Below are 11460 nucleotides of genomic sequence, written 5' to 3'. Positions count from 1 at the left end.
GGTGAGTTGCCAGTTCATTTTGTATTTCATGTAGTACACAGCCCGGGATGTCATCTGGTTCTATGGATGCTGTATTCTTAGCTTTGGAGAGTGCAGTTTCTACCTGTGTGGCTGTGATTACTGGAATTTGGCAATCCTTTGGTAATGAGATGGGCCCTTTAGGAGGTGAGACGGGGGTGAAGTTGGCACTAAATCGATCTGCCAGGATATCGGCAATATCCTTGGGATCAGTATATTTAATGCCATTCTGTTGTAACTCAGAGCAGATCTGAGCATTGCCATTTAGATTCTTGACATAACTATTAAATGTCTTGTGGTTGTCTTTGGAATCTTTGGCAATTTTATTTTCATAACTAGCTTTGGAGGATTTTATGAGGGATCTCAGCCTCTTACTAAGGGTGGTAAGGGAGTTTTTTGCATCCTCAGTTTTTCCTCTTTTCTGCAACAGTTTCTTCCTTTTGTTGTATAGTGTGTTTATGACAGGGGGCCACCAGATTGGCTTCCTTTTTTTGGAGGAGAGCATCTTGGGTCTATTTGGGATGGCACGATTCATGCACGAGTGGATGTGCTCATACAGTGCCTTAGTGTAGGATTCAGCAGTCGAACCTTCAGCTCCCATCTGCATGGGTGTCATGAAGTTTGTCACTTCTGACTTGAGTAGCATGAAGTTGGCTTTGGAGAAGTTTTTTATGAAGGTTTCCTTACTGGGGGGTAGGGGTGGGATGTAGATGTCAAGGGTGATTTGCTTATGGTCAGACCTGACCAATGAGAGGGTGACCACTGGTGTGGAGCATCTATCTCCCTGTTGGTAATGACCAGGTCTAGGATATTGGAGCCCCTGGTGGGACAATGGATTAGTTGATCCAGGGCATTGGAATTTATGAATTTCAAGAACCGTTGGGAAAAGGTATTGGTACCAGAGTAGTTTTCCCAGTTAATGGCAGGGTAGTTGAAATCACCCAGTATTAGGGTGTTTGGTTGTATCTTAATATTTTCCAATATGTTTAGAAAGGTGTAGTGAGAATCTTGGGACATGGTGGGGTATCTGTAGAAAGCTACAATTTGGATTGCAGTCTTACCTAGTGTTAGTTGCACCTGGAGAATTTCAGATACATTGTGTTGGGCAACTAGCCTGGAGGTCTGAATATCCTTGGTGAATATGGACACTCCTCCAACTTTAGTGTTTCGGTCTTGGTTTGGTGGCTGAAAAGTGGTAAGAATTGTAGCCTGGTATTGCAGGGGTGATCGCTGGTGCCTTGAACCAGGTCTCAGTTACTGTATAGATATCGATGTTGTCCATTTTTAGGAGTGCCTCGAGAGAGAGTGCATTTTGAGGTTTAGACTTCTAGCACTGAGTAGCATAACCTTCAGATTTTGCATGCTTGTATCTGTTATGGTGGTGGTTTTGTCCTTTGAACCTTGCCTAAAAAAGACACTATAGGGGTGGCAAGAGCTTTAGCCAGTAACCTGAATCCCAGGGGTGACAGGTGCAGACCATCTCTGGCAAAGCATCGTGGTTTGTTGATCATGTCATCCCAGGCAGATACTGGATCCCTTTTGAATGACACCAGAAACTTAGCCAATTGTTAAAGTCATTTTGTCCTTATACTGTGGGCTCATTCTGGGTGAAGGCAGGATGCTACTCAGGGCTTGGGTCATACCTGCCTGGCCACATGATCTGAGAGCTCTTCCACGTCTCTTTTCATGTAGTCCAGGGAGATATATCTCAAGTCATTCACTCCAACATGGACAACGACAGAGATGTATTTGTACTTGTTTTGGAGTGACTTGAGTGCATGCGTTATGTGGCGGATCCTGGCACCCAACAGGCAGATGACTGTAATTTTTTCCTTGTTCAGCCTAGTGAGTGGGACATCAGTGTGCCTGACTATAGAGTCACCTATGACTAAAGTGTTGGGTACGTTGTCTTGCCTTAGGGGCTGTTGGGTGGTACACTGGTGTTGTGAGCTGTGTGTCACTTTAGTTGTGACTGGTGCTTGTTTGCGTTTCAGCATCAGATGTCCTTGTTGCTTGGGCAGGTTAATGCTAAGGGCCTCCACATATGTGGGTTTAGTGTTGCTATGTGTGGGTGTTGATGGTGTAGGTTTTGAAGGGCTATGTGTTGCTTGAGGTGTAGTGCAGGTGTTAACCTTCTCCTCTTGACTGTCTAGCACAATCTTGGATGGAGAGAACTTTGCTTCCAGTTTGGCTATGTAAGTGCATCTTTCACAGGTTGTAGTGTTTGTGGTAGGAGGAGAGGGTTGTCTGTGTACATGAGGCAGTTGCTGCATTGCCCCAGTATGCCCAGATTCACCAGGTGGACAGTAGAAATCACCATTAGCTGACCCTTGGACATGCCTGTTTAGGTGCTTATTTTGTAAAGTACAAGAGCTTTTTTCCCTTACCTTTGCAAGGTACTTTGCAATTATAGGCTGTTTAGTGTCTCTACAATTAATTTCTCCTTATTAACAAGGAGAGTTGAGTGCTTGTAACAGTTTAGGGCTTCCTAGTGCTTTCCAGCAGGTTCGGGAGCAAGTGTTAGTCACAGGGGTTCAGATTTTAGTGCTACAACTGAGTGCTAGTCACAGGGGTTCAGATTTTAGTGCTACTACCGAGAAACCAGCTAGTTCTAAGGAAAATTTGAAGAGCAGACTTTCTGGCACCTGCAATAGTTTAACCATAGCCCCGTGGAGCTGCACAATGTGAAAAATGCACACACACGTTTTTAAGCCAGAAAGTTGAAAGGGATAGAAATCAGCTAATAAAATTAGTTTCAGAGTTGGAAACCACTCCTCTAGTGTTAGATAGGCATGACAATGCTCACCACTCCCACTGGTAAGCAGTAGGACTTCCCTCTACCAGAGCAAGATCTGGATAGTTCTGAACACAGAAAATAAAGTCCTGAAACCAGCAAAGCCTGGGAACTGGACAATACTAGTTAGGAAAGGCAAGAAATGAGCAAACAAGTTAGTATTTTTTTTTTGTTTGTTTTTTGGTTAAAACAGGCTAAACGATGCAATAATACAGTAAATAATCACAGAAAAAGCTAACACACTTGAGTGTGTAGCCCTAAACAGTAAATGCAATTAAAACTCTACAAGATTAGCAATTTAAAACTTTTTAAATTAAGCAAGGCAAGTGCACAACTGAAAAACGATTTAAGAGGCAGTAATACAGTAGAATAAGTAGCTAGTCTATGTATACAGAAAAGCAGCTAAAACATGCTAAAACAATTCAGATGCAGTGCAACCTAGAGGCTAGAGCACTTGAGGTGAAGCAATGTTAAGGCAAATACAGTTTTAATAAATGTACTAAAATATACTCTATATTTCCAAAATGTTTGAGAAGCAGTCAGAACACAAGGAGATTCAGGCAATTTTTTTTTTTAAGAAAGGAGGAACAGAAGGAAAGAAACTTAAGTGGGTTGGCCTCCTCAGATGTTCTTTCTGTATTAGGTAGAATGAGCTAATGACACTAGACTGGGAGGACTGTCCAAGATCAAGTTTAGAGTAGGGGTGGGCAACTGCAAGGCCAGCAGGCATAAAGGCAAGATGCCAATAGGGTGGGAGGGCGGAAAGCTATTTTAGGCTGAGAACACTGCAGAAATGTTTATCACAGCAGAAAACCAGCATTGAGCCAATAGCTATGAAATAAAGTACAGGTATGCAGTATACAGTAAAATTATTATAAATATCTAGAATAAGCAATAACTACTACAAATAAGCAAAAAACAGGTTACTTATTGCTATGTATCACAGATCAGGTGCTCCTCCTGAAATAGCTGTGTGTGTAATGGCTGAAACACTCACTTTAACTTCTTAAGTAACAGAAAGTTGAAACCTGAAACAACTTTAAAAAAAGCTCAAAAGAACCAGTGAGGTGCTTTCTCCAATCCGTAGACCTGGCAACCCAACTAGACAATGACCATAAACACTAAATTCACTGAAGTGGGGGATGGTCTTTGCAACCTAAAATGGCCTGGACAATGAGCTCAGAAAACAGCCTCTAACAAACAACTAGGCCCACAACACAGTCAGGAATATGGAGAATATTGCAGCTACTACCTAAACTATTTTAGGCAGAACACACTACAAAAATGTTTATCACAGCAGAAAACCAGCAGTGAGCCAATAGCTATGAAATAAAGTACAAGTATGCAGTATACAACCAAAATTGCTGTGAATATCTAGAATAAGCAATAACTACTACAAATAAGCAAAAAACAGGCTACTTACTGCTATATATCACAGATCAGGTGCTCCTCCTCAGCTAGTTCTGTGTGCAATTGTGCTGCTGCTCACAACACACACTGTAATCTAATATAATCTGAGAGCACCACAGTAAATTTGTGAGGCAAATCAGAATACTCTGATGCCTATTACACTTTTAACAATAAAGTAATAACCACTTTCAGAAAAGCTTCCAAAGTATAATGATCCCCGTTTGCCAACACTATCTGAAACTGTTCTATCCTACACTGGAATGTTACATCTCTTAGAGTATGGTGGGAAACTTGTAGACAAACTCAGTTGCAATTCCTCCGCTCTATTCTGTCCACAACCAAGAAAAGACATAACAGAGCAAAGATCACAAAATCTTCATCCAAGAAGACAGGTGAGGAAATGATGCTACACTTCTTCTGAATTATGTACCCAAGGCAAGCATAACTTATTAAGCTCACACACATTCCAAAAAGACACTGGAAATAAAGGTGGAAAATGTGTTGCAGATGTTGAAGAGGTTACACATTTATATGGTTTCCCAGTTTGCTGCCCTGTTCCAGAAACTCTTCAGACAACTCTTGAAACCCACCACCACTTCCTCTTCAAAAAGAAAGGCTAAAGCTACAATTTTAATAATGATTAGTTCAAATTTAACTGAAGAGCCATAGAGGATAGCAATACCAATACCTAACTGTTGATTTTCCTCCATATGCTTTGCCAAAATGAAAGAGGCACCCTTTACTTTTTGCTTCACAGACATTTTGAAAAATTATTTTGATTGCAGCAACCTTAAAGTCACATAACACGTAACAAGAGGTGACAGTAAAAACAAATATTACCAATAGTTTATACACACATTGGCACGTCAAATAATATGGCCTCAGGGATTTCGGAGACTTCAGACAATAAGCTAGGGGAACAGACTTTGTTGAACTACATTATTTCACAAATCTGTGCAGACTGCACAACTGTCTACAGAGAGGCCTGCCCCTTGATCAAAAATGTACCATCCATTAGCCATATGGTAGCAGCACTTAATTAGCAAGATTTTATTCTGTGGAAAAATTGCATCAGTTACTCTACAACTACTGTCAATTTTCCCTGCACAAATACCCCAATTTTTTTTTTAAATTATACTTAATGGCATCTAAATTATACAGACACAGGCCTTGCATGTCAAATGCAAATCTGGAAAATGCATCCATGCTTCTGCTCATTTACCTTTTGTATACTACATACAGACTCAGTAAATCAAATGATACTTCTTAAGCAGGAGAAAATCTACAACAAAACAGCTTCTATCCCTCTTGGTTTTCCTCCAGAACTCACCATTGTATGGATGCATTTCTTGACTCAGCTAAAAATGATACATAAAAAACCTTTTATAGCTAACTTCCCTCCTTTTAAAAAGATTCTGGAATGGTATATGCCCTTGCAAACACCAAGGCTGCTCAGCAAGAATCTGGTCTGTGCATCTTCAAAAATCTGAGAGGCACTGCAAGTCCAGTTATTTTAGTGGTTGCATCTAACTTATAGAATATAATTCTTCTTAACTTTACCAAGGACCATGCAGGTTAAGTTTTAGTAGCACTCTCAAACTTAATTTGGCTAATAACTAGGTTTGCCCCTGTGGCTTATATGATGTTTACTAAGTACTGCTCTATGTATTTTACTTAAGAATAGTCTTACTTACATTAATATTATATTCACCCCGGTACAAGAACCATTCTCTGTTTACCCTATTCTCACTTAATTCTCTCTCTCTCTGCTTCTGAAATTACTCCCGCCACTTGTCTTCTGTTCTGTAACATTCTACTATTACTTCTGTCTCTCTCAGTTGCCACAATATGCCATAGTCTCTTTCTGTTCTTTGTTCTTGTCTGTTAACTGCTTACCTGCTGTCAGTGTATCCCACCTCCATAAGACTACCATCTTTCTACTTTTTTTCCTTAGCTTAGCAGCCACTCCTCTTTTTTTAAAGAGCTTTTACTAAGTGCAATGCATACATGTTAACAGGCTGCTTCCACTGTTTGCATGATTAATTAAAAAGTTAATTTAAAAGTTATTTGATGGGGTCCTTTCTTTGCCTAAGGACACTTAAAAACAAAACAAACTGTCAGAAACTAGATTCATAATTATAAATGGAGTACTAGAGATGCTGGTTTCTTTGAATCTTCATCTACTCTGTAAGTGTCAGTTATGGAATAAACTAACAAAGGAGATCATATTGCAGGCGAGTAGAAAAAACAGTAGTTGCAGAGAACATAAATATGATACTAAAGCCTATCTAGGCACAACTGGGAAGAATTTTCTAGAACATAAGGAAACTTTTTTTATTTTATTTACTTATTACGCCTACTCTGTCTATTTTGGCATCAGAATACTCTTATTTCTCGCATCCGTATATTATTAGAAATATCAATATCTTGAACAACTATGAATTAGTTTACTTTACATAGGCTATCCACTTCTGCAGTGTGTCTTACTACTTGCAATACATATTGCATTCTCGATCACATTTTATCCTGGTAATATTTCTGTAAATATATTTCAATCTGTTTGTGTTTTTATCTTTGTGGGGATTTTTCTCCGCTTGTATTTAATTGCTTAGCTGATACTGTAAAATGTTTTTATTTCTGTTTTTGTGGAGCCTTTCTCCCAAATATTTAATATGTTGTGAGTTTTTTCTCTCTTTGTATATAATTACTTATCAACTATTGTTTATATGTTTCTGAATATGTTGTGGAGCTTTTTTCCTCAGGCATCTGCTGAAAATGGGCCACTGGCTCAGTCATACTTTCTTGGTTATCAAAGGATAAATAAATACTTGCATAAATACATTTGTAATCCAGTGCAAGTGATTTGGTCCATCACTGACCCTTTTCAGCTACAACCTGGACTACAATGCCAAGGTTAAATGTAATAAACACATGTGTGTATGAATATATATATGTGTGTGTGTATACATATATATATATATATATATATATATATATATATATATATATATATATATACTGTATATATATATATATATGTGTGTGTGTGTGTGTGTGTGTGTGTGAGTCTATGTATGGACAATTTAGAACAGCCAAATTAACCAGCAAGTTTTGGGAGCAGGGAAGAAATCCAAGTTCCTGGAGAAAATTCATGTTTCATGCAAACAGAAAATGGAACATGCAGACTCCTGTAGACAATGACTAGGTTAAGACTGACAACAAACATTAGTGCTGTAAGATAGAGATCCTAACCACTAAGATATGTTTAAAATATACATGTCAGACTATGAATACAAGGGTTATATAGATAACCTAAACGTAAGATGTACATATTTTTCTCCCACTAAGATTAGAGGTAAGATGTATATATTCTTCTCCCACTAAGACTGTCAGTTTAGCCTGGATTATTATACAAGTTCAGCAAACCACTATTGCAAGTAAAAGACTGTCAGTAATCCATGACCATCCTGTTCTGGTCCTTAGATTAGTAATTACATGAACAAAAAATATGAGAGGTTGAAGATGATATTAAAAAACCTTCACCAAACCCTCAGATGCAATACTATCCCTTTATACTTGGGTATTGGGTTTGCGGAAAGTAGATGAACATTCAAATATGCTAATATGCACATAATTTGGGTCAGATCTGTAATATATGCCAATATCTTTAAGAGCTTTGCTGCTCTAGCCTGTGGTCTAGATTTACCGTGCAGTCTAAAAAACATGTTGATGAAGCTAAATGCATAGTCTGCATGTCTCCCATTTTTTGGGACATTCTAAATATCAGAGTTCACATTGACTCACATGGTGTCAGGGTTAATCAACAATTCGTTGTTCTAACTTTTGTTTGAGAAATGGTGCAACCATGATGACTCTGAAAGCTCCTCCCCTTCAGGATAATTGATATGAGAACTGCTATGTTATGGCACAGTGCATGGGAAAAGTCCTGAAAGTTTTCAATACATTTATTTAGGTTTTAATGGAAGAAAGATAATAATATTGAATGATGAGAGAAGTTTTACAGTTATTGAGAAATGAAAAAGAATTTCTCATATGCCCACCGTTTGCTCTTTATAAGGACAGAAAGTCCCTGGGTCTGTCAGTCTTTATGCTACTTCAGGAAATAAGTCAACGACTGTTAAGCCTGCCAGGTACATGTTTCACTACTTTCAGAAACAACTGTGTGGTATCAGACAAGGGGTTGGGAGATCAGATTTTATGTTAATTAAAATTATTGATGTAAGCAGAGTGAATGAACTTCATCATAGATGACAGCTTAGACAAAATGTTGACATATGTAAAGATGAGTGCAAAGCAGAAAATGTCTACACCAAGTAAAAATATAGTAGCCATGAATCAGGAATGATGTGGCAATTATGAGAAACAAGTAAAGCATAATATGCAGTTTCTTATTAGATTTTGCATCAGGTGTGGCTATAAGCATGACAATAAATAACTGTCTTGATTTTAAAAGGATCATGCAGAAACTTAAAGGAAATCCTTTTGCTAAAATGTGTAAAATAAAAAATCAGTCAAAAAGTCTGCATGCTATGGAACAAAGTCATTAAGAGCAGTTGCTTGACTTATGTTGACAACATTCACAGAATAACTATTGAGAGAGAGGGAAATTCAGAAAAGCCATTTCAGAGAGCAAGTTGAAAATCTGAAAGCAAAAGGTAAAATTGAAGTTCAAAGTATGGTATTTAAATATTTGTGAAGAGTGAGGTTTCATGTTTGCTTAGATGTTTGAAGCACTGAGTCTGAAATAAACTGCTACTGTTGTGTACTTACTTATTCTAGTTACAATATAAAACCTAAGGATAAGAATATGCTTTATGTACGACTAAAACAAAATACAAGATTCCATTCCGCAGGTTCATATGTGTTTTTTTTAAGCCTAGATATCTTGTACATAAAATGCAGTGCTACACAACTTATTTGGGGTTATTTGTCTTTCTCAGTTCTTGATATGATGAAAATTATGCTTAAAGTGTGTCCTAGAAAATGTCCATACTAACCTGCTTAAAGCATGTGGAGATTTATTTATTAGCTTATGCTGTTCTGCCAGCTGTTTACTGTATTGGGCAACTCCTACAGTATTATCAGTAGTGGTGGTGCACATTCTAAAAGTTTCAGCAGCATTGAGGGAGTGAACTGAGGTGGAAAAATACATCACAAAGCATATGGGTGTGATTAAGAAAAAGACGTAACATACCAAATGGGTTAACGGTGTCTGTATTGCTGTTAAGCCAGATAATTTTTTTTAAAACATTGTGTTGTTTTTATTGTAGCTCACAAATGTTACACACATCAATGGAACACAATTAGGCAGTTTACAACCACACATTTTTCATAATACTTCTCCTGAAGACAATTCAAAAATAAAACAACACAATCCCAATGACCCAAGCAAATTCATTTAATATGTGCAATCCTCTTACAGAAGTCTAGCTGCATGCAAACAGTTGCATTGATTTAACTGACTGATATACTCCCAGATTTACCATGTGGCTAATCTACTAACACATCTCCCTCAACTACCATCCAGCTTTAGTTCACCTTGTCTTAGTTCCACCAAAGATTCTGAAATTTGACCCCCATCTAGTACTGCTTTATCCCACCATTTTCAAGTAATACATTTTTTAGCCACCAAAATATCAAATGTGAAGCATTGCTTCACTTTCCCCCTTCAGCTAGCTCTATACCTCAGTTAAAAGAAAATTTATTTTGTTAATTTTAAGCTACCATCAAATATTATTGTAGGTAACAAATGATGTAGTTCTTTGGGCTGATAGTCCCAAATAGTCCCAATAAACATGAGTCCATATACTCATTTGGTACTGATCACACCTCCAACAATTATTGGGTACTGTGGGGAAAATCGTACAAGTTTTCGATGGGGTGTAAAAATATCTATGCAGACACTTCCATCCAAATACCCTGAAGTACCTTGAAATTGTAGAATATCAGAGGGCCAAACATATTTCTTGCCATTGGCTATCCATTATATACATAGCCAACCTCTTTTCCAACTCTTCCTTATGTGTGTTAGACTGGCCTCTTTAATTGGTAATAAATGCCTTGTCTGTCTTACTAGCTGCTGACCTCATATTCACATACTCACTATATGGTTCAGTACTTCACTACAGGGGCCACCTCATCATCTGCCCTCTCAGTCTGGGACATTGCCCTATATTTTTTAACAAGCACTCTGTACATCCAGCAATGCCTATTTTGCAGGTTAACCTCCTCCCACTATAAGATAAGACATTTACCATTTAACTACTTCCAAAAACTCAAGTCCTTTTTCAGGTCCAACCACTGCTGAGTAATACTTCTTCGGTGTCTCTCTTGGTCATATCCTCTCCCAGTCCAAAAGGATAAACTATCTTCTTCCATCTATAATTTTTCCCCCAATCAGGTTTCTTCACACTGTCACTCCTGTCTGTCACACTGCAGAACTCCCTTCCATAACAATCTGATTACAGAAACCCAATTTCATTTGCCAGCATAAGTGACTCCATGTCTTTCACTCTAGCTGTTTTCATTTAGGTCAGCAATCATGAACTTGCAACAGGTAAGCTAACCTCAGCTATGTAACCTCAAACTAGCCTTTCAGATTTGGTAGCCCCAAACCTCTTTGATGCTCCAGTAACATAATCTTTTCCCATTTGACTATTGGGTGACTTCTGGCCCAAATTAATGATTTCAGTCCTTTCTCAATAGTATCCAAATTTCTTCTTCAGGGGTATAAAATAAGATTGTCCTACATACATTGCTAATAGCACTAGAGACATTTTGACCAACTGTATTTTGCCATTTAGATGTAGTGTTAATAATCCAAAGTCCCTCAATTTCCTATCTTTTGTCTTGTATCCAACCACATTGCTCTAGCTGCTTGTTTAACATCCTTCTTAATACTTAAATCTATCAAGGCTCCACAAGAACGGAAAATTCTGAACTAGCTCATGTGATGGAGTATAGTTCAGAGAGATTGCCTTTGTTTTATTCTCATTGAGTTTATAGCCAGAATAAGCCTGAAACTGTGTCAAAATCTGAACTACTTCTGGGATATCCCCCTTCTGCTGGGTTAAATACAATATTATATCATCTGCAAACAGCAAGAGCTTTTGCTGTTTACCATACCTGTGCCCTTCTACTGCTGAAGCTCCTTATTTTTTCTGCCAAAGCCTCTATATAAAGCACAAATAAAATAGTGTATAGTAGGCAACCTTGCT

This window comes from Protopterus annectens, chromosome 8.part1 (genome assembly GCF_019279795.1).
Source record: "Protopterus annectens isolate FY-2018-M chromosome 8.part1, PAN1.0, whole genome shotgun sequence".
Taxonomy (NCBI): domain Eukaryota; kingdom Metazoa; phylum Chordata; order Ceratodontiformes; family Protopteridae; genus Protopterus; species Protopterus annectens.
The sequence above is the reverse complement of the archived record's forward strand: the minus strand, read 5'-3'. Positions refer to the sequence as shown.